This window comes from Mustela erminea, chromosome 1 (assembly GCF_009829155.1).
Source record: "Mustela erminea isolate mMusErm1 chromosome 1, mMusErm1.Pri, whole genome shotgun sequence".
Taxonomy (NCBI): domain Eukaryota; kingdom Metazoa; phylum Chordata; class Mammalia; order Carnivora; family Mustelidae; genus Mustela; species Mustela erminea.
In genome coordinates, this window is record NC_045614.1 from 128,650,312 (window position 1) to 128,674,153 (window position 23,842).

The window sequence follows — 23,842 nt, forward strand, 5'->3', positions numbered from 1 at the left end:
TGAGATCTGGAAGCAGCCCGAGTGCCACGTACTATATACCATACTTCTAGAGGACCGTCATGTCCCAACCTCTTCTGAACAATCTGGTCTTCAAGTACAAACATCCAAGACAGACTGTTTTTCACTTTAAGCAGGTACCATCTAGCATGGTCTGGGCCCTCCCAGTGGTGAGCACAGCAGGCAAGGGCCCTACCTCATGGAGTTTACACTGACCAGATAAATATACATGCAAATATCTTAGTGCAAACTCTGTTAAGTGCAATGAATAAAACATACTGTGCTATATGAATGATTCATGGGGGCCTACTTCCTGTTGGAGAGGAGATCAGGCAAGGCCTCTCTGAACAAGGGTCATGTAGGCTGAGAGCTAAAGGATAAGTAAGAGTTAAAGAGGGAGGCAGTATTTCGGACAGAGGGAACAACCTGAAGGCGCAGGAGGCAGGACAGAGCCTTGTGACTGTGAGGAACTGAAAGAGATCAGGAAACAAAATGGAAAGAGGCCAGCTTAAGTAGTAGGGACCAGATCATACAGGGCCTTGTAGATAGCAAGAAAGCTGCATTTTCCCAAACTGTAGAACAATTTAAGAAGCTGATATTTACAAAATGGATTATAGGGAGTCCAGAGCAGAAGCTTAAGGACAAATTGAGTGGTTATTACAATAATTTCGGTGAAAGGAGATAGTAGCCGTATTGATGTTGGTAGAAAAGGAGCAGAAAGATTCTGGACATTCTTATTAAGACAAAGACTGGACAGGACATAGGTAATAGAAAAGATGACTTTCAGAGTTCTCCTAGGCCACTTGGGTGGGTGAGGTTGCCCTTCTCTAGATGGAGAAGGTTGGGCGAAAACAGAGAGGGTTGAGAGGTCATTAGGAATTGTGCTCCGGTTAGATAAATCTGAGATGCCCACATGCCATGCACTTTGGGAGCTAAGGAAGCTGTTAGATAAACAAGGTTAGAGTTCAGAGCACAGGTCTGGGACAGCAATATATTTGGGAGTTGTCAGCACATTTAAGACTATCAGGATGGATGAGATTTCCTGCGGGCTGTGGGGGAGATGGCCTATGGCCAAGCTCTAGGAAATTCCATTACGTGTAAGACTTGGGAGGATAAAGAGAGAAAATTATCATCCATGTGAGAATAGGGCCTGGCAAAAGGGACACAAGGCATGTTTATTATTCACCTAGAAACAAAATTATATTTTAGTTTCCCTTGAAAAACAGATTCCCAGTTGGAACAATACTCTGTAGGCTGGAATAGCTGATGTATTACGTTGAACCACATGAATTGCCTTTTTTTTTTTTTTTTTGGCAAGTCAGAAACAGTCCAATTTTGGCAACTTCATGAAGTTCAACCTGATACAAACACATTTTGGAACAAAACCCATTTAAATCACGGTATAGTATACAGTCCTAAAATGTTGCCCTTTCACCTATGAAAAGTGATCTTTTGCTTATATTAGAGACTCTTCTATTACCTTAGATGCTGCAAAAGACATTAAAACAAATCATACACACTAATGCTACATAACTCTTACCTATTAGTTCTACCCTGACAGTCAGGCTGACAGCCTGAAAATGCCATTGACAACCTATCACCATATTCGGACTGCTGAGAACCCCAGTAATCTATCCCCTGGAAAGCACATTCAGCAGGGTAAGCACTTGTGATTTCATACATCTCCAATTTTCCGTCTGGCTTAAGAAAATTCTCTTCACTGAGTTGTCAAGACATGTGCCCTTCTCACAACTACACTTTTTTAGTTTTGCAGTTTTTCCCCTCTCATTTTTATCATTGAGAGGGTTTACACCATTGAATCATTGTGAATCTGTCTACACATACAAATTCAATAATAAACAGTCAAATTGTTTATTGGAAATAAAGAGGCTCTGAATAGGGCTTAAGGGCCTTACAGATAAATAAGGTGACTTTCATAGCAACAAGTTTGTCCGGGTTGTGAAGCTTACTTCCTAGGTTCTAAAAGCTGGGTGTTTTGATAGGAATTCTGGATCCATCTGATAAATGAAATCTTAAAGGTTTTCACTGACAACTTATTCTGATGGGGAGAAAGAAGAAAACATTTCTTAAAATATCAGCTGGTGTACTATTAAACAAATACATAAAGAGAAAACTTGTGTGTTGTCAGATTTACAATCAAATGCTTGTCTTTACTTGTATAAAGATAGGAATTACTCTGGTTTGTTGTATATGGTTACTAAGTCTCAGGGATGGATTGATTATTCATGCTAGTTAGCTAGCTGAACATTATGTTTCTATATGGGTAAAATACATAATTAATGTTTTGTGGCACTTAAGATGCAGGTATCAAACCAAAAACTAAAATTTTCCAAATAGGATGACATAAAAGGAAGGTGATATGAACATAAACTAGAGCAACTAAAAAATTTTAAGACCGAAGAGAGGAAATGAGACAAAATTTTAAAGTTGACTTCTTTGCTCTGAAGGCAAAGGGAAATTTTTACAGACATGTATCAATGTCTCAATAAGCCATTACTTTTTATAGTATGAACCAAACTGAGTACAGGTGAATAAATACAATCCCCTTAAGGTAGATTTAAATGCTTCAGTAGATTCATAATTGTTACTATCTTTTTAGGTTTCTAAGCTTGTATTTTAATGTGATAAAATACATATTAAAGTTCTCCCATCTTAACCATTTTTAAGTGTATGCAATTGTTACTTTTTGAACAATTAATCTCTTACTTCTCAGACTCATGACTGTCTTAGTCATTCTTCCTTAGCCATTCCCCTTATCTCATTCTAGGGATCACAAATTGAAATGCCTACAGAAGCCAGGGGCGTAAGCTAAATGACCCTAAGTAGCCCCATAGAAGACAAAAGAGAATGGTGGTGATTGTGGAAAACTGGTATTCAAATACAGTAAACAGACACACACACACACACACACACACAACTTACCTGTGGGCTGACTTCTGACTTATTTTGTAATCTTTGTACAGTACTGAACAGAAGGATAAAAACTATTGTGTAACCCAAATTTTCCCTAATCTCCGTCATTGTTACTGCCATCTCTGGGTCAGCACCTTGCCTTTGCTTCTTCCCAAGTCTATTTCTGTCCTCTCTTTATTCTTTATGTTGTGTGTTTATTTACTTGTTTCCCTTGAATCCAAATCTAATACCAACGCCATATATTCTTTTTGTTTTGTTAAGATTTTATTTATTTATTTGACAGAGAGAAATCACAAGAAGGCAGAGAGGCAGACAGAAAGAGGAGGAAGCAGGCTCCCTGTCAAGCAGAAAGCCCGATGCAGGGATCAAACCCAGGACCCTGAGATCATGACCTGAGCCGAAGGCTGAGGCTTTAACCCACTGAGCCACCCAGGTGCCGAAGGCCATATATTCCTTTCCAGATTGTTTTACATATTTTAATTCTACACACTCAGTACAAATAGGCTCATGGCTATTCAATGTTCAGTATGGATTACATCTTTGCCAATATAAAATACCTTTTTTTCACCAAATTAAAGCCCTTGCCTTGAATTGTCTTATTTTGAAAAATATGGCCACCCTATATTTTTAAATTAATTTTGTCTATTAGTGTTTTGCCACCTTTTGTCTTTAAACCGGTATCATGTTGCCTAGCTTTGTTTCTTTTAAAACCTAATAGTTTGATTTTGTTTTTCAACTAGCCTGGTAATTTCTACCTTTTAATAAAGGATTAAATCTAATAGTAATTGTAATGTATGTGTTTAGCATTTTGTCATGTTTGGCTTTTTCTTTTTACATTGATTGCATTTCTTTCCTTTGTTCTAAAATATGTATTTTCCATGAATGTGAAGGAAAAAATATCTATTGAATCCATGATTTACACAATAAGGCATTTAATATGCTTTCTTATATAGCTTGTTTTTGAAGTGATCAGAGATATTTGATCCAGAATTTTATTAACTTTTTCTTACCATCGGAATCTTGTAAGAATTAATTTTAACACCTTGTTTTAAAACAATAGCAACAACTATATAAATGTCATGTTTCATTTCATAGTCCCAATCTTGAATTCTTGATCATTATTTGGCAAGTATGCATTTTTTTGTTGGTGGTGATGGTGGTATGTGTGTCTGCCTTTGTATGATGAGAAGATTGTTCTTTTGTTCTTATGCACGCCGAATCACAGCCCAGCTGGATAAGCAGTTTTGAATCGTAAACTTATCCCATTGCAATTCTGTACATATTGGCCTGTTACCTTTCATTACTAAATGCTGCAGAAGGGAAGTCTGATGATAAGCTGATTTCTACTCACTTTATTTTTCTTTGCAGTTAAGGGTCCCCCTCCCTTTCATTTTAAAATAAAAACTTACAAATGAAAAAACAACTTTAAAAAAGCATGGTTAGGGGTGCCTGGGTGGCTCAGTGGGTTAAGCCTCTGCCTTTGGCTCAGGTCATGATCTCAGAGTCCTGGAATCGAGCCCCTCATCGGGCTCTCTGCTCAGCAGGGAGCCTATTTCCCCCTCCCCCTCTGACTACTTGTGATCTCTCTCTGTCAGTAAATAAATAAAATCTTAAAAATAAATAAATAAATGTGATTAAATCTTGGTCTCTGTTCATTAATTTTGCCTGGTGTTCTGAGACTAAATTATATAAATGAGACTATTACCTTCTATTTTATCTGCTAATCTGGATTCCTTATAATTCAATCCTCCGTAAGTCTTCCCTATATATATTCTTCAATTTTATAATATACAGTTGACCTGTGAACAATGTGGGAGTTAGGGGCTCTGACCTCAGTATGGTAGATAATCTGTGCATAACTTTTGACTCCTCCAAAACTTAATTACTAATAGTCTACTGTTGACCAAAATCCTTACTGAAAACTTGAATAGTCAATTAACACATACTGTGTATATATTTATATACTCTATTTTTTCAATAAAGCCAGAGAAAATATTAAGAAAATCATAAGAAATACATTTTTACAACTATATTTATCAAAAAAATTGACATATAAGTGCACCCGTACAGTTCAAACTTGTATTGATCAAGAGTCAACTATACTCACATTTTTACATGCACATTTTTAAGGCATACAGTTTAGCAGGTTTTTATGTATTCATTAAACTGTACCATCACCACTATTTAATTTGAGAACATTTCATCATCCTAGAAAGAAACCCTATAACCATTAGAAGTGACTCTACATTTCTCATGTCCCTTGGCACTAATCTATTTTGTCTTTATGGATTTGCCTATTCTGAGTATTTTACATAAAACATAGCTTGTTGTGTCTTGCTTTTTTTGTGTAACCCGCTGTTTTCAAGACATTCATGTTGTAGCACCTATCAGCACCTCATTCCTTTTTATGGTCAAATAACATTCCATTGTATGGGTATACACATTCATTGAGGGGGAGTGGGCTGTTTCTGTCTTTTATTTTTGAGAAGGGGTAGGGGGTAGGGGCAAGGGGGAGAGAAAATCTTAAGCAGGATCCATCCATGAGATCAGGATCTGAGCTGAAATAGAGAGTCAGATGCTTAAGTAAGGCACCCAATACCACCCAGGCACCCCTGTTCACACTGCTTTTTGACTATTAATTATGCTCCTATGTAACATTTGTGTACAAGTTTTTGTGTGGACATATTTTTTCAATTCTATTAGGCATATGCTTAGAGTGGAATTGCTAGGTCATATGCTAACTATATGGTTAACATTTTGAGTACTAGCCAAATTGTTTTTCAGTGTGGCTGTACCACTTTGTAATCCCTCTAGGAGTTTATAAATGTTCAATTTTCTCTATATCCTAATACTTGTTATTGTCTATCTTTTTTATTTTAGCCATCTAATGGATATGAAATAGTATCTCATTGTGGTTGATTTGCCTTTCCCTAGTAGCCAACATTATGCATATTTTCATTCGCTTATTTGGCATCTGTGTATCTTGTTTGGAGAAAGAAATGTCTGTTCAAATCCTCTGCTTAATTTTAATTGGTTGTCTTTTATTTTTGAATTATAAAAAAGTTCTTTACGTCCTTTGGCTATAAATCTCTTCCCAAATTTTGATATTTAAATATTTACAAATATTTTAAAATATAATTATATTTAAATCAAATGTATTATATATATAATATATATTTTATATATAATATATATTTAAATATTAAATATTTAATTTAACCGGCGATTAACACATACTTTGTATATATTTACACAATATTTTTTTAATAAAGCTAGAGAAATTAAGAAAATCATAATAAATTTTTAGTACATTTATCAAAAAAATTGACATGTAAGTACACCTGTACAGTTCAAACTTGTATTGATCAAGAGTCAACTATACCCACATTTATAATTTTAATTTATATTTAAATATATATGTACTATACATAATATATATTTAAATATTTACAAATATTTAATCCCTTTCTGTGGTTTGTATTCTCATATTTTTTGTGTCTCTTAATCACAAAAGTTTTAAATTTGATGAAGTCCAATTTATATTTTCTTTTGGTTACTAATGCAAGATGGTGACAATTTACTCCTATGTTTTCTTCCAAGCATATTACAATTTTAGCTCTTATGTTCGGGCCCGTGATCCATTTTGAGTCATAATTTTTGTACATGGTGTGATACAGGATCCAATTTCATTATTTTGTAGGTGGATGTCCAGTTGTCTCAGTATTAGTTGTTGAAGACTATCCTTTCTCTTGTCAAAAATTAATTGACTATAAAATTAAGGGTTTGTTTCTGGACTCTCAGTGCCGCTCTACTAATAAGTATATGTTTAGGTACACTGCATTTTCACATAAGTTTTAAAATCTTGTCAATTTTTTAAAAAAATGATCTATTTTGATTCATAGCAATAATATTGTTTCCATCCATAAACACAAGGTATCTCTTTCAATTTATTTAGGTCTTCTTTCATCTCTTGTAGTGATGTTTTGTACATTGTTTTATGTTTTTGGTAGACAAGTCTTGTATTTCCTAAGTAATTTTTTGATGCTATTTCAATTGGATTAAAGTATTTTGGTTTTGGATGTTCATTGTCAGTATATAGAAATATAATTGATGTCTTTATCATATCCTGCAAACTTGCTGAACTTGTTCTAATAGTTCTGCGTGTTTATGTGTGTGTATGAATTTTTTAGAGTTGTCTATATACAAGATACTTTCATCTACAAATAAAGATGGATTTACTTCTTCCTTTCCAATCTAGATTTTTAAAATTTCTTTTTCTTGCCTAACTATGCTGGCTAGAACCTCTAGCAAAATGTTGAATAGAAAGTGGAAGCCAACGTGCTTCTTATTCCTATCTTAAAGTAAAATATTCAGTCTTTCCATTAAGAATGACATTAGCTGTTAGGTTTTTGTATATGTCCTTTATCAGGTGAGGAGATTCTTTCCTATTCTAGTTTGTTGAATGTTTTTATCAAGAAAATGAGGTGAGTTTTGTCAAATGTTTTTGTGTCTATTGAGATGATTATGTGCCTTTTATTCTACTGATACAGTGTATTACACTGATGCATTTTCATGTTAAACCAACCTTGCATTCCTGGAATAAATCCCACTTGATCATGGTATATAAGTATATAATTTTTATCTGTTGCCAGATTTGATTTACCAGCATTTTGTTGAGGATTTTGGAGTATATATTCATATTTTCTGTTTTGGTAGTTTGTGTTTAAGTATCAATTTGCTCATTTCATCTAGGTTATATAATTTATACAACATAATTGTTCAGTGTTCCCTAATAATCTTTTATTTCTTTGAGACTGGTAGTGATGTCTCTTCTTTAGTATATTTACTTTTAAATATCATTTTCTTCTAAATTCTAATAAAGTAACTTAACTTCTTTTTCTATTGACTGGCATGGCTTCATACAATATTCAATATGCTGTTCACTATTAATTGTATTTTAAAGTTTGGGCTCTACTTTTCCATACATTGAGGTTCTTTCACTTTTACATTGATCTCATTGTACCTATCCAATATTTTATGCAACACTTGAAAATGTTTTACAATTAGATGACACCCTTCCCAGTTTCCTGAACATTTATTTTAGCAGTAGGGAGTACTTAAATTTAGTTTTTAGTTTTCATTTGAATTTGAAGTTACAGTTCAGTTAAAATAATAGATCATAACAAAATAAAATCTAACATTTAATAAAATAATACTTATGAACAGGCCAGGTATTCTGCAGTACACTTTGTGTGAAACCTCATTATATCACCATAAATCGTCTTTGAGTCAATTACAGATTACAAAACCAAATTTGAACCCAGTTTTGTTTGACAGCAGAGCCCACATTTTTTTTTTTTAAGATTTATTTATTTATTTGACAGACAGAGATCACAAGTTGGCAGAGAGGCAGGCAGAGAGAGAGGGGGAAGCAGGCTCCCTAATGAGCAGAGAGCCAGATGCGGGGCTTGATCCCAGGAATCACGACCTGCGCCGAAGGCAGAGGATTTAACCCACGGAGCCACCCAGATGCCCTCAGAGCCCACATTCTTAACTAGTGGTTGACAAACTTTTTTAAAAGGGCTAGATAGGAAATAGTTTCGGCTCTGGGCCATATGGTCTTTGTCACAATGACTCAACTCTGCTGTTGTATCAAGAAAGCAACCTCCATAATATGTAAACGATGGGCATAGCTGTATTTCAATAAAATTTGATTTACCAAAAAAGTAGTGTGCCTGCAGCCCATAATGTGCCACCCTGTGCTCTTAACCCACATACCACACTGCCCTACTTCTTTTTCAAAGCCATCCAGATTGCCATATTAGATCAGTTTCTTCCGCTTGTGGACGTCTACCATAATAGCTATTGTAATACCAGTCCTAAGTCACATATCCTTGTTTTTAAAATGTCTTCTTTTGTTAACTGTATTGACAAAAGACTATGCCAAGGAGTAAGTGACTTTATTCATTTTGTTTTATCTCTATAAGGCACCCAACCCCATATTACAGATTGTAAAAGTAGTATAGAAATGTATGTATCACCATATCTGTAGAATTTTGATAAAGCCACTCACCTGAAATCACATGATAGAAATGTAAAAATTGAAAAACAAGATGTTGATATGGAAAAGTAGACAACTGTAATACAACCGAGTTTCTACAGTAAACATCTTCGATCATGAGGCTTTTTTAATATAGAATAACTATGTATTTGTTTCCATTTTCTTTAGTTACCACTTTTTCCTCAGACTTCCCAACCCTAAGGAATCATAGTTTATCAAAACCGTAAGTCGAAGATATGTCCTTGTAAAAATTAGTCAAAATTTAGGTAGTAATTACTGTATGGATATTGATAATAATTTTCACTTTTTAAGGAATGAGTAATAACAATAAATTCCAGGATTAAAATTTTTTAGGGTGAGCTCTTCTCTATGAAACAATGGCTTATTTTGCTTTTTCAGGAAGCTAAACACATCTTCTTTAAAAAGAACTTAATATTCAATTGTTCTTTCATTTGTTCTCAAATGCAGGCTACATGGAGATTCTTTGATACCTTGAGGATTATGGTAGTTTAAAGTAGACAGAATCATCATTTCAGGTGTTATTATGCCTGTAATAAAAAGCTTTGGACTAGTATTAAATGTGGTATGGGCCAGATGACCTTTAACCAGAGATACCAGCAGTCTCTGAAGAATGCCTTTGCCCAGAGACTTGAAGTTTGGTAGTCATAGATGTAAAAACTTGAGTGTAAGAAGGTTAGCATTTTCTAATCTGGGGGAAAAAATAAACATGAGGCAGAGTCAGTTAGAATGACAAGAAATATAATTTAAAGTTAACATGGTTTTAATTTTCAGACAACAGCGGAAACTATTAACTGGTTACCCCCTAATCATTCTCAAACCACTGTTCTCCTGCTTTATCCACCATAAAGGCCAAAAGTTCGTGATACCTCAGCCTCTCTTAAATAAGCTAAGGCCATCCGCATGCTAGGGGCCAGCCAGCAGGTCCACAGTAGACATTTGCAAGAGGAAGGTGTTGGGAAAGCTATTATTTCCTGATTAAAGGAAACACTCAAAAGACATACAGCAATTCCTATTCTTGCTGCCCTGAACTAGAATATGATATCTGGATCAGCAGGAATATCCTATCCATCTTGCAGCAAGCACAAGAAAGAGTATGAGGACATAAGCCTTACAACACTGAGACTCCAAACAAAAAGTAAACAACTACTTCTTGTTCTAGAATGATAAATCCTTATTGTTTTATGTTCTTCTACATAAAACTTAAAACTGAAAGCATTTCTAAGTGACATACACTATAAAACTGTTCTTTAAAATTGTCAACTCCTTTTGGGCCATGAGTAAAAATTTGCCTTTACAGATACTCTTGATAGTAAGATTTATTCTCCTTCAAAATGTTTAACTTTATATTAGTAATTATTAGCTAAATCTCCTGTTATAATAAAAAAAATGAATAGTTATTATTAGGCCTTTATGATTCTAGGTTATTAGCATTTTATTTTTAATATAATTTCTAAAAGTCCCCTGACTTAGTAAAACCAAAATTATACCATTGTTATGTGCCTGTAAGGATACGGATATTATCAAAATTTTATCCAGTATTATATGTCAAATGATTTAGGATATAAGATATAATTTAACCTGGTTTGAACACAGAACAAGAATTTAATATCTATAAGCAATTTAGGATATTTTGTGCAGGTTTCTTAACTGGAAGACTGACTATACCTAAGAAAAAAATTAATTGCTTCAATGATTTTTAGATTGCTTTATGAAGTACACAACAATTAAATAGCAAAATTATATATCACAATACAGTATTTTAGCACACTAGTAAAAGGTGGAAAAAATGAAGTTTATTAACTCTTCAAGTGACATAGGGTTAAAGACCTCAAATAAAACTAGTTAGTTTTTCAAAATTTAGGTCATCAGGAAAATGATGGAAGCAAGCCGATGTGGGCAACATATCAAAAATATTCCACTGAGCTGTTTTGGGCCCATTCAAAAGAAGCCAGGATGCTAGGGAAATGGGCTTCGAGTTGTTAGGTACTCATTCAATTGCTAGATTATGCAATAGATAACACTTTGTGACACTTGAGTTACTGTTATTGAAAACTCTGGTATGAGATATAACTGAGAAAAACAGTATACTTGGGAAAATGAGATTATCAAAATAAATTCTATCTGCCTTCTTTCCCACACTAAATTAGGAGCTATGAGGAGCTCAGAAGTCTCCTTTTCTAGGCAGAACCAGGAGGAGGTCCTGAAACGGGCTGGAGCTGGAGGTCCCATTCTGCTGTTATGAGGTACAGAAGGCTAGCACTGTGCACTGTTAATGCCAAATCTCAGAATTCATCCCCTGCCCATGCTCACTCAAAGATGACAAATACCTCTATAATTTGGGATTAAGAAGCCTGAATCAGGCCTTCCAATGTAACCATTTCATTAAATGCTGAACATCTAAGACCAGTTAAATTTTAGTTAAGATAAAGCCTCATATTACATTTATCTGTCTTTCCCTAAATCTCTATTTCTGTGTCAAGGAAAAAAACAGTCATAGAAAGTGTGCCTATGAATGTGCAGGGAATGTTACTTAAAAGTACATCTTTAAGTCAGCAAAATTTTAGAGGCAAAGACGACCAAATTCCAAAAGGCATACAATTAATAAATTTATATTTAAGGTACATTCATACGCAAGGTTGCAATTAATAGTGATGTTTGCTCTATTTGTTCACAAAGTCAAGAGTAGACACCAATATTTATATTTAGCTCACTATACGCAAGTGTTGTGGGCAGAGGGCTGCACAGGGTGTTAAAACAGATGTCTATGAAAAATTCACTCTTCTAGTTGTACTTGTTTGTGAAAAATGTAATATGATGTTTCATTACAGACTGTCAAATATTTAAAATTTGTTACCAAGTATAGACTTTATATAAGGCTCTTAAATAGAAAGGTACACGAAACTCAGTTCTGAAGTCACTAAGCATCTGGTGAGGAAGACAGTTATGAATTCAGCTAACTCTAATATAAGACACAATGCTAAGCATGAAGAGTAATGCCAAAGAATATGAAGAAGGAAGGTTAATCAGTCACCAATTCTAAGCCACTCTGTATCTATTTGTATGCTGGAAAGATGTTAAAAAGCAAAGAAAAGGCAGTTAAATATCTGCTATTATTATTTACTACTAAAAAACTATCTATAATTAACTCAAATTCTCCAGGTCTTATAATAATGAAAGAAAAATAACATTTGAATTCTTCATGCTAACACTAATCAGATTAATTTGATTCTGGAAGGTTGAACGCAGAAGACAATAAATGCCCAAGCTTAAACACATTTCTACTTCCTTTCCTCTTGGCTTTTTTTTTGTCTTTTAAGAAATGATCAGAAAAATAGAAGAACAAATTTAGCTTTTATGGAATGAAATATATGTTTCATGAGTAAGCTTCAACAAAGGTATCTTATTTAGGTAAAATGATGTTGAGCCATAGGCTTCCCTGGCTAGAAAACGCAGACCTTGTTTGACACCAGTGGGAGAGCCCTTTCCCCTCATCCATATTCCCTATCTCTGGAATGAATTTAGAAATGTTGGCACAGAAAACTGTAGATCAGTCTTCGTAGCCCACACCATCTAAATGAAATTGGGCCCAATGGACACTTTTGCAAAGGCCAATCAGCACGAAGACATTCTCAGAAAGCCTAATGCATAGTAATTATTCTAAGGTCAACTTAACTCTTGTCTGTCAAAATGCAAAATGTCTCAATGTGTATATTAAAAAAGTCTTAGTCAGTAGTTCTAATTCAGTAAGCGGTCCTAGGGCCACTTCATGCTGAGCGTGACACAGGATGCTCAGCACAAGCAGGAGATAGGAAAGAAGTATGTCGTCTCCAGGATCCAATAATTTAGTTACTTAAAATACACTTACCCAACTTTAAGGACTGAATTTTGGAAACATCAGAAGACTGAAAACAAAACAAAAACAAATCCTTACCTTTGTATAATAATTAACCCTCATCCCCCAAAGCACTATTTAACCTTCGTAGTTTGCTGCAGAAAGGGGTGGGAAGTGTTCTTGCTCATCTTTAGGGTCTGGTTCAGGATCTCTGTTATGAAGGGGAGAAATACCTTTTACATTTTCACTTCTTTTTTTTTTTTTTAAGATTTTATTTATTTATTTGACAGAGAGAGAGCACAAGTAGACAAAGAGGCAGGCAGAGAGAGGAGGAAGCAGGCTCCCTGCTGAGCAGAGAGCCTGACGCGGGACTCGATCCCAGGACCCTGAGATCATGACCTGAGCCGAAGGCAGTGGCTTAACCCACTGAGCCATCCAGGCGCCCCGTCCAAATAATTCATCCACTCAGAAATGAATGTATACACAGAAGATCTTTTTTGCTTTATTTTAATAACCCATGATTACTCAAAATCTAATGGATTAATGTCAGTCTGACTCCAGTTTAAAATGACAAGACAGGGGCACCTGGGTGGCTCAATGGGTTAAAGCCTCTGCCTTTGGCTCAGGTCATGATCCCAGGGTCCCGGGATCCAACCCCGCATGGGGGAAGCCTGCTTCTCTCCCTCTCTGCCTGCCTCTCTGCCTACCTGTAATCTCTGTCTGTTAAATAAATTTAAAAAAAAGTCTTTAAAAAAAATAATAAAATGACAACACAGGAAAGTACTATCTCCAACTATAGGTATTAGGCTTCTAGAAATGATTGGGGGAAAAAGGCCATGGAACCACTTATAGGCATTTAACAAAACAGATCAAATCTTGTTACTCTTTGCTAAGGACAGTTTCTCAAACTGTTTATCAAATAGTATTTTTCATATCTATCCCCTTCTATAAATCGCCCTCCCAACACACTAAAAACGTGTGATCTTGAATCTTTAAGTCTCACTCTTTTGTGCTGCATGCATCCGTGAATCCTCCTGTTAGAACGAGAAATCCACGCTACTCAATTATTTTCAGTCAATAAGCTTAGAGTCAGAAATTTGAATTAAAAAAAGTTCAAAACATATTATAATTTGAAATTAACCAAGTCTTTTGGCTAAAGAACGGTGATCCCCAGACCATTGTCCAGAGAGACATTCTTCACTCCGTTGGTTTTTCTTTCTCATCATATCATATGCTAATAGCCATACACAAACACTAAAAATCAAGGGCAGAATAAATAATATGCTTTTAACCTAAGAAGAGCTTTACATAAAATTATAAACTGTCACATATAAAATCATCTCAACACCAGTAACATATAGTCAAGAACTCTTCAGATTATCTGAGATTTAAAATGAACACCAATTTAAAATCTTTTGAGACAAGTTCAAAGTCACAAATACCGAAGTACTATATATTGCTAATGATTTTCTCCCTTATAAAAACATGCTATTACTCCCAAATGATACAGGAAACCAATCTCTTTCACGGACAAATTAAAGAGGATCCAAATCTTGGAAGCAGGCAAAACATCCAATACTTTAATACCAAAAACTCATTCACTCCTAATGAGATTCTATCCTTTATGATACCTCACAGCAGAAGACCCAGAAACAGTTGGGATTCCAAGTACATCTGAATTTCAGCTGTTTTGGTATTTTTTTTCTATCCCATTTACTTGATTACTAACTGATTCTCAACCAAACTCTTTCAAAAGATCTTTTATTAAAGGCTCTGAAAGAACTTCATTGCCAATATTATTACTAATTATTATTATTACATGGGGTAAATAAATTAATGACAGCAAGCGTTCTATTTCACAAAATCAATCAGAGATACAGACTAAGAAATATTCTAAGACTCTGACTCAGAACAATCCACTTAATCATAAATAAGGATAAACACAATCTTTTCCAAGCCTCACTATACTCTATACCCATTTTATTTTTCTCCTAAAATCATGTACATAGGGTCTCATCAGCTACGTGGATTAATAGACTCTCCCAAGATAGAGTAAAGATAAACTCAGATCCTTACCATGGCTAAGTTTAGTGGCTACTGTTGCTTTTTCTTTATACTAAGCTCTCTGCTGCTTCTAATATCCGATCTGCTTGGGGACAATCTAAAGGCAGCTGTTTTTCTAAGATCTGTCCATCTGTGTATTTCTCTGGTGTCTACAAATGTGGCAGGGGGTGCTGGAGGGGAGGAGTAAGTACACTGGTAAGTCTTTTAGGCTTATCAGTAGTAGCACTCGGTAGGACAGAACTTTAATCTATGAAATGAATTCCTTCTGGCCATTTCTTTTCAAAAAGGAATTTTGCATGTGTTACAAAAATAAAATCCAAAAATCCTAAGTAAATGAGAAAAGCCTGAAAACAAGAAAATAGAAGGTAATTACCCCATTGTATTGATCCTAGTTTAAAAAAAGAAAATCCAGATTATTTTTGCCCAGATCCTGAAATACACAATTGTCACAATGAAAGCATTTCAGGGCAAAATGTGCTGCAATATGCTACTATGATTAAAAGCCATGTAATCTGAAAGACCTCTGTAACAAAAAGAAAATGACTAGGAAAATAGCTATTTACTTACTTTTCTAAAAAGAAAGGCTGCTATTTTGTGATAATTACACAAAGGGAGGTGTGACTTTCACCTTTACCTTAAAGCATATTTTCATCCACAGGTATTTAATAACATTCAAAGAAACTGCACAAGGCTTAACACCAAGAATAAACTATGATTTTATGACACTATTACATGTGTTTTAAGCCTAAACACATCACAGCACATACCGAGGGTAATCGTCTGGCACACACTCCCTAAACAGAAAAGATCCTCACAGTTTTTCTTGTACTTTAGTTTTTTTTTTAATGTACAATTATTATCAGACCCAAATGAGAGAATAAGGGGCAGCAATGAAGTACACCATATGTTCCCACTGGAGGCTGAGTCCTGGTCTTTGTTCCAATATTCTAGAGCCTCTAGAAGGAATGCTAAGTATCCATCCATTAAAACGTTTTTACATTATTGCTGGCAAAGTTATACTTCTGATAGGTCTAGTTATTTTGATTATTCCTGCCTGCATTTGCTTCCTTAGTACCAATCTCTTTCAATTTTAGGAACCTGCAGTAAACCACCCTGGAAAACAGGTCGGTAGCAGGACAATCTGATAAAACAACGTACAGGGTAGACACTGAAGAAGAATGCAAAGTTATTTTCCTAGTAAAAGAGTTCTGAAGTAATTCTATATCAATGACAAAATTTGGGGGTTTTTACCAGCTACGCACCTATCCAGATATCATCCTCCTTATCCTCAATTAGCAGGGTTTCCCTCAACCTTAAGATCTCCCAGAACAGTTTTAATGGTATAACTCACACCAAAAACACCAACCACGCCCTTAATACTCAGAACCAAGCCACCTTTTGCTTTTTCTCCCCACTAAAAAGTCCAAAATGTACATCTTTCATCTAAAAGGATTCGCATCAGTTCCCTAACCCGAGTCAGGGACTCTTAGCTGTGCCTTGATAGAATTCCTATTGGAAGACGCTTTCTCCTGGGCAGTGTGAGGACGCCCAGCAGAGGCACCCACGCTTACCTCCCACACACCTGCAACCCCTGGCGGGATGCTGGAGCTGATGCTCGGAGGACGCGCTCCGCTCCGCTCGTGCTCCAGCTCTCGTCTCTCCCGGGAAACTAGAGTCCAGACTGCGCCTCCGGCTGCTACAGGGACCCAAGCTCCGCCTCCCCCTCCTCTAGTTGGAGAATTCGGCAGCTGTTGCTCCTCCCCCTGCTGTTCCTGCTGCGGCCCCGGCTGGTGGCGGCGGGAAGCGGCTGCCCGAGTACCTTCCCGCTCCCTCCACTTCTGCAGTTGTTCCTGCCGCTTCCCTTCCCCTGGGAACTCCTCTCGTCTCAGTCAGTGGCCTCACACCTGCAGCTGCCTCCTACCCCGCCCGCGCGCCGCCTCCAGAAACCCAGGCTCACACTATCCCTTCCTGACGACCCTCAGGTCTGGCCGCCTGGTGTGCCTGGGGCTTGTCCACTTTCAGGGAAGCTGCTCCTCCGGCCAGGACGCATCCCCACACCGCTCCCTCTCTCTACGCCAGCGATTCCCCCGGTGCTTCCGCCCTCTGGTGCAGCGGCCACAGCTCTGCCGCCTCACGTTACCCGCCTCAAGCTCTCCCCCCAACCCCCTTACTTCCTCTGCTCTGCTAGCCCGCCCCCACAATGGGTGAGTCGCCTGCAGGGCCGACCCGGCACCCTGATTGGCGCAGGTGAGAGCTGACCCCTCCCTTCCTCCTCCTTTTGAACACCCTCTCTCTCGGTCTCACCTCCTCCCGCAAAGGCAGGGAACTCTCTTGTTATTGGCTAGAAGTGTCCCCACCCATCGCCTTAGGCTCTACCGCATGGCCTGCCGGGAATTGTAGTCTTGCTTTTGTAGAAATTGCCGACGAAGCTGGCGAGTGGGACTACGAGTCCCCATAGGCCCCTGCGCGACTCCGGCTGGGCAGGATTCCGGACAACGCCTGGTTCCTCTCGGGTCCTTCCGGCGTCGCCGGAGTGAATTGATCCGGGAGTTGAAGAGGGCTCCAAAGGTGGGAAGTGAAGTCAGTGCCCCAGTTGCCGGTAAGGTGTGGCTCTTCTATCTCAGTCTCTGTAGCCCCCAGCGGAACAGAGGAGGTCTGGGGTCACACAGGGGCCGTGGCCGAGGCACTCGGGCTTGGCTCTGGCAGGCGGAGCGGACGGGGCTGGGAACGGGGCCCTATGGGCGTAAGCGAGGTTACCCTACGCGAGTGGCGTAAAGCGGGTTTGTAAATGCTGCCTACCCTGCTCGGGCCTGAACGCCTCCAGGAAGTCTCCTCTAGGTGGGGGCGGGAGGGGAAGGGCGAGGTTGGCCTCTGGTGCCCCTGGAGCAGGGAGAGGGCGGATGTGTCTGGGGTGGGGTCCTCTGAAGGTGTGGCTTGGGGCGGGGAGATGTGGCTGCTGTTTTCCCCCTGCTTTAGAAGTAGGATAGGGGAGAAGTGGAGAAGGAAAGGGGCGCTTGGGAGTCTGCTCTTCGGGTGACTCAGGTTATGCCCTTTGAAAGAAGAGGAGAACTGTAAAAGAAGAGTCATATGTTGACAGAGAGCTACGGATTCAGTTCCAGTTTCATGATGTGGCCCTTCTAAGGAGGTAATTTTGCCTCTAAGCAGAAAACCTTCACCCTCTTAGGTGTAATTCCAAAGGTATCTTTACACCCGTTCTGTTTTCAAAGACACAGTTTTCAGATGCTGATGAGAAACTGAGGGGATCAGTGAAGTGCCCAAGGTCACACACGTAGGGACTGATCTGAATCTAACCCAGTTGTAATCCAGTTTCTGAATCAGGGCTGCCGCACCAGAAAGAGAGAGTAGGGAGGTTGGTGGTTTTTTGAAGTGAGTGGGGGAAGTTGCAAAGTCAGGCATTTCATGTATTTCTGAGAAGCCCTTGTGAGGTGAAGAGTTTTTTGAGTTGGAGAAATTCCTCAGTAAAACAAGGACACACTCTGACTTTTTGGAAAAATAAGAAGGAGTGTTCAGCCTACTTACTACGGGTATCCTAAGTGACGGACTGTACCACCATTTCAAACGCTAGATAATGAGATAGGAGAATGTAAAAAAATACATCCCATCTTTACCTTTTTAGAAGTTACTCCTTTTCCTACCTACCTTAGGACTGACGGTTTTTACTCTGATTTTGTAAAACTGACGACAGTAGTGTAGGAATTCTTTCACAAAACTTACTTTATACGTTTTTTCCATTAATAGTAGCATCAAGAGAGTTTAATGTGCTCCTTACTAGAAAAGAAGTTACGTTGCATTTCTTGGAATTAACATCACATTTTTGTTGATTTCTCTTTACTTTTCCCCTCATTTTCTTGACTCCAGTGTATGTGTATGTCTGTATAAAATCATCAAGTGCTTATCGGTTTTATTTTTCTTAGCATTATAAATGACTTTTAATCATCCTATTTATACTGAAGGATGGGAAAATTGGACATTTATATTTTATATTGAGCACAAAGCAGTATCCTTGTACTGGTCTTATCCTTTATAATTGTTTGGCCATTTATAGCTCATGAATATTACTAAATCTTTAATAGAATTTTAGGTGTGTGTTTTTGACATCAAAATTTCTTTTGTGATGTTTATGTGCAGTAATTCAGTATCTAAGATAGCTAGCAGTTAATCCTGGCTTACTGTTGTATAAGTTGACCATTGAAATTTCTATTCTGCTTTTTGAATGTATTCTGCGAATATTAACAGTGTCTAACTTTTGAATACAAAAATGCTTTCTAGGATCATATATTGTGTATTGTTCCTGTATGATTGAAGTTAAGATGATCTGGAAATTAATATAATCTTTTTTTTTTTTTAATTTTTATTTATTTGTCAGAGAGAGAGTGCACAAGCAAGCAAAGTGGTAGGCAGAGGCAGAGAGAGAAGTAGGCTCCCTGCTGAGCAAGGAGCAGGATGCGATTGATCCCAGGACACTGGGATCATGACCTGAGTTGAAGGCAGCCGATTAACTAAGAGGTACCCACGGAAATTAATATAACCTTTAACATAGGATAGAGATACAATATTACAGAATGAAGTAAGGAAGTATTGGAGTAACATAGCGCCATGAGTAATGCAATACACAAGGAAGAAAGACCGCCTAAACAAAATTATTTGGGAATAACTGGCTCTATGCTATATTACAGGAGGAAATGGTAGTTTACATAGAGTGTAAGTAAACTGAACGTGAGTTAGTGATAGTAAAGCAAGAGTGTTAATGTGTTTTCTAGGTGGCAGTGTAGGCATTTCCTTTTTGTTGGGGGAAGTATCAAGGGAATTATCTAACGTTTGGAATGCAGCTATGAGGTTGTGGAATGAGCTTTTGAATTAAAAGTCAGGAAATTTTGGAAACAAGTAAAATTAATGTGCTTGTTCAGTGTGTGTTAGTTTTTGTCCTGGGTTCAGTTCTATCATTACTCTTCATCTCTTAGGTTAGTTATAGTTTTGATATTTCATCTATTTGCAGTGATGGAGTAAGGTTTTTATTATATATTTATCATCTTTCAGTCACATGCTGGTGTACTGTGGTCACTTTGGATCTCTGCACATTGAAGAATTTAGGGTTCCCAGAGTTATGTGTATACTTGTATTTTTATAACAGTTTGCAGTTCACCAGTATCCACATTTGTTGTCACTTTTGATTTTGCAGGAGCATTGTGTCACTTTTGGACATCATCTCTTACAGGACTTAAGATGTCTCCCATATACATCTGTCGTTGAGGGTAGAAGGTCATGAGAACAGGACTCTGTATTATCATTGCATTCCCAGTAGGTAAAATAATTGAGTACCTGTTTACACAGAGAATGAAGAAGTTTGTATTAGTTAAGTGTAAAGTCATGAAACTACTGATTGGTGGGATTAAGGTATAAGCCAGGTCTTCTGGTTATAGATATTACTATTAATGAATAAAGACTGGGTTCCTAAAATAATTTATTTTATATGAGAAGAGGACTTAAAATGACTTAAATATTCAAATTCTCTTACCCTCATACTCTTTTTTTAATGCTGACTGTTCATCCTGTGCCTCCCTTCCAGCTCTCTGTACTTATTCCCAACCTTTCTTATTTACTGCACCTTTCAGTTACTACACACATAAGTTCCTTCCTGACTTAGGAACCTTTGTACATATTCCATCTCCCTGTGGGATTCTTCTCCTTCCCTTTCCTAAATCTGGCAAAACATGTAGTTAATTTGCAGATTTCAGTTTTAATGTCATTCCTCAGAGGAACCTTACCTGACCTTCTTTGACCCTTCCTTCCTAAGACTAGAACTTACTATAGTTAAGTTCCCAGTGTATCTTCACCTTCACTTTGTAGCATCATCACAATAGGAACTTAATTATTTCTTTACTTATTTGATAAATGTCTGACTCCCTCACTAGACTATAAGCTACCTAGGTAGGACCCTCTCATTTGTCATGTGACTGGCACACTCACACTACTTACGCAGTATCTGGCACAAGTAAGTTTTCAGTAAATACTTGCTGAATGAGTGAGTAAATGATTGAATGAGTGCATTCTTGCACAGTGCCTCCAGCACTCTGCTAGGGACAGAAGTATAGAAATAAGTAAAACAGATTTGCTTTCCACCCTTAGATGAAAGGACTTACTACAGAAGTTTTATAATAAAAATCGTAGAAGGATGTTTGTTCTTTTTGGAGGCCTCTAAAAGCAGGAGATATTGTTTTCTCTAGGGAAATGACAAAGGAGTCATTTTCTGTTACAGCAAACTTTGTGTATAACAAAGCATTTTGGAGACCTTATCTCTGTCTTGCTTTTTGCAAGCAACATTCATTATAACAAAATACAGATGTGGAGGAAACAAACTTTTAATGGATTCTGTGCTTCCCTAATGTGATCTCATTTTGTCCTGAACTAGAATTCATGCTTTTCTTTTTTCTTTGTTGTTTCATTCTGTTTTTTAACCATGGTATCTTCTTTTGAATTTTACTTTTAGTATCATCTGCTTTAGACAAGGTGACTTTGTAAAATGGAGTCATGCTTGTTTCAGAGGAGCTTATATTTTGAGCTTCTTGGAAAGGTTCATATTTCACTGGGTCCTGTTTGCTTTAAACTTAGATACTTATGAAAGTTAAATGATCATTATTTTAAAAATATGCAAACCCATTTTCAGGGATAAATTTGTGTTAGATTTTGGTAGTGAAAACAAAGTTAATAATCCTTTGTGGTACTATAATAATTGCATGGAATAAATTGAACAGCTCTGAGTTGCTATAACCTTAAATGCTTTCGTGAATTTACCAATTCCCATTCCTAGGAGAGATTGTCAAAAAAATTATTGCTAGTATTTGGCTTTAAAATTTGATAATGCTCCCAGTTTTTATTAATAAATGTAAGTCTTTAATAAGTTCTAAACTTACTTTTTTTTAAAAAAAAGTCTGTTTTTATGTTTTTTAAAAAAAGTTTATGGTATTTATTTTAGCCAAGAAATTCATATTTACCTAGTTTAACCTTAATGTGGAGAATAAAGCTGAAGTACTGCTTTTTACATGTTTTTGGGTTATCAGGGTCATTAAAATAGGTAATGTTACTTCAAGTTTTCAGCTTATTTCATGGTAAATAAACTGTAAAGGAGATTTAGAAGTAAGTATGAATTTTTTTGTGTATATTACTTCATTTGGAATGTTATAGAAAGTGGCAGTCTTAGATACTGATTTTTGGGGGGCATACACAGTGTAACCAATGAAAACAACTTTATTGTAGCATTTAGAAATAACTTATTTGCAGGAAGGTCCATTTTTGTAGGAAAATGAAAAATTAAGTTTTTAAATTTTATCTACAAAATTATTTGCATCTTTGATGTAGTGTTGTATTACAGTCTTATTTTTCTTTTTCTCTCTTTTTTTTTTTAAGATTTTATTTATTCATTTGACAGACAGAGATCACAGGTAGGCAGAGAGAGAGGAAGGGAAGCAGGCTCCCCGCTGAGCAGAGAGCCGGATATGGGGATATGGGGCTTGATCCCAGGACCCTGAGATCATGACCTGAGCCGAAGGCAGAGTTTAACCCACTGAGCCACCCAGGCGCCCCACAATCTTACTTTTCAAAACTACCCTTATATTTTTGGTTTGAATAAACTTTTTGTTTGTTTGTTTTGGTTAACTACTCAAAAAGTGAGTTTAATCTATTCAGTCTTACTCATACTTTTCAGGGCTCCAGGAAGGCTCAGCCTACAGGTCAGTTTATGGTCCCGGGGTCCTAGGATCGAGCCCCACGTTGGGCTCCCTGCTCAGCAGGGAACCTGCTTCTCCCTCTTCTCCCTGCCTGTCCTCTCTCCCTATCTCTGTCTCTCAAATAAATGAATAAAATCTTAAAAAAAAAAAGATCCTACTTTTCTGTAGTTGCTTGGAATCCGTTAATTGTTGCTATTTAAAAGAAAAGAAAAAAGATTTTATCAACAAGCTTATGATGTATTGGGTAATGGCAATGCTGTGTATTAAATGGTAGTGACTACTGTTTACGCAGGCCAGTCCCCTGGAAATAAGTTTACTAGAAGTAAGTATAGATTGCCTAATAATACTTTGGTTTATTCATTTGCTAAATATTTACTGAGTATATGTTATGTGTGAAATTAACCTAAATATTTAGAAAAAGCTGGGATATAATCTGGTAGCTAGCATTTATTGAGCAGTAACTCAGTGTCAGGCATCATACTAAGCCACATGATGTCATATAATCCTAGGAGTAGGGGCACTATTATCCCCAATTTAAATGGGAGAAATCAAAATACAGAGAGGTTGAGCAACTTGTCCAAGGTTATACAACCAGTAATTGCTTGGAATTAGAATTTGAATCCAGACTGCCTCACTTAAGGGACTATATTTAGAATTATTGCCATAAAAATGGTGTACTGGTTGAGCTCTATTGGAGGGCAGTTAGATTTAAAGTTGCAGTTACTGGGGCGCCTGGGTGGCTCAGTGGGTTAAAGCCTCTGCTTTCTGCTCAGGTCATGATCCCAGGGTCCTGGGATCGAGCCCCGCATCGGGCTCTCTGCTCCTCGGAGAGCCTGCTTCCTCCTCTCTCTCTGTCTGCCTCTCTGCCTGCTTGTGATCTCTGTCTGTCAAATAAATAAATAAATCTTTTTTAAAAATAAATAAATAAATAAAGTTGCAGTTACAAAGAACTTTTATACTAGATGCTGAGGCAAGTATGTCAGGCAAAAATTTCTTACATTGAAATTTACTTGAAAACATCTTTTAGGGATTTAGCACGTTGGAGACTAACATAACTTCCAGCCAGTTTTCTTTAGCACTGAGGTAGAATTCCTTTTCCTTTGACTAGTAGGTGAAGCATTGACTTGTTATTCAGATCCATGTTGGAAAAGTAATATGTATAACACAGGAATAATAATGTGGCGACCT

At 37.1% G+C, this 23,842-nt stretch overlaps 2 protein-coding genes across 10 annotated transcripts in view; one reads left to right on the forward strand and one right to left on the reverse strand.

The window, feature by feature from the left end:
* SERPINI1 (serpin family I member 1) overlaps positions 1 to 17,124 on the reverse strand; it is a 72,436-nt gene extending 55,312 nt beyond the window's left edge. The window contains exons 1-2 of one of the 3 annotated variants that reach the window (XM_032341785.1): positions 16,481 to 17,124; positions 12,945 to 13,056 (exon numbers count right to left, since the gene is read on the reverse strand). The gene's annotated coding sequence lies outside the window, so the exon portion shown is untranslated. The remainder of the gene's footprint in view (positions 1 to 12,944; positions 13,057 to 16,480) is intronic. The other 2 variants (XM_032341790.1, XM_032341779.1) reach the window with 2 other exon arrangements.
* A 253-nt stretch (positions 17,125 to 17,377) lies between these two features.
* The window catches only part of PDCD10 (programmed cell death 10), a 42,374-nt gene continuing 35,909 nt past the window's right edge, over positions 17,378 to 23,842 (forward strand). For 2 of the 7 annotated variants that reach the window (XM_032341815.1, XM_032341818.1), the window contains exon 1: positions 17,378 to 17,508. The gene's annotated coding sequence lies outside the window, so the exon portion shown is untranslated. Of the gene's footprint in view, positions 17,509 to 17,968; positions 18,055 to 23,842 lie in introns of those variants that run through there. The other 5 variants (XM_032341810.1, XM_032341817.1, XM_032341820.1 and 2 more) reach the window with 4 other exon arrangements.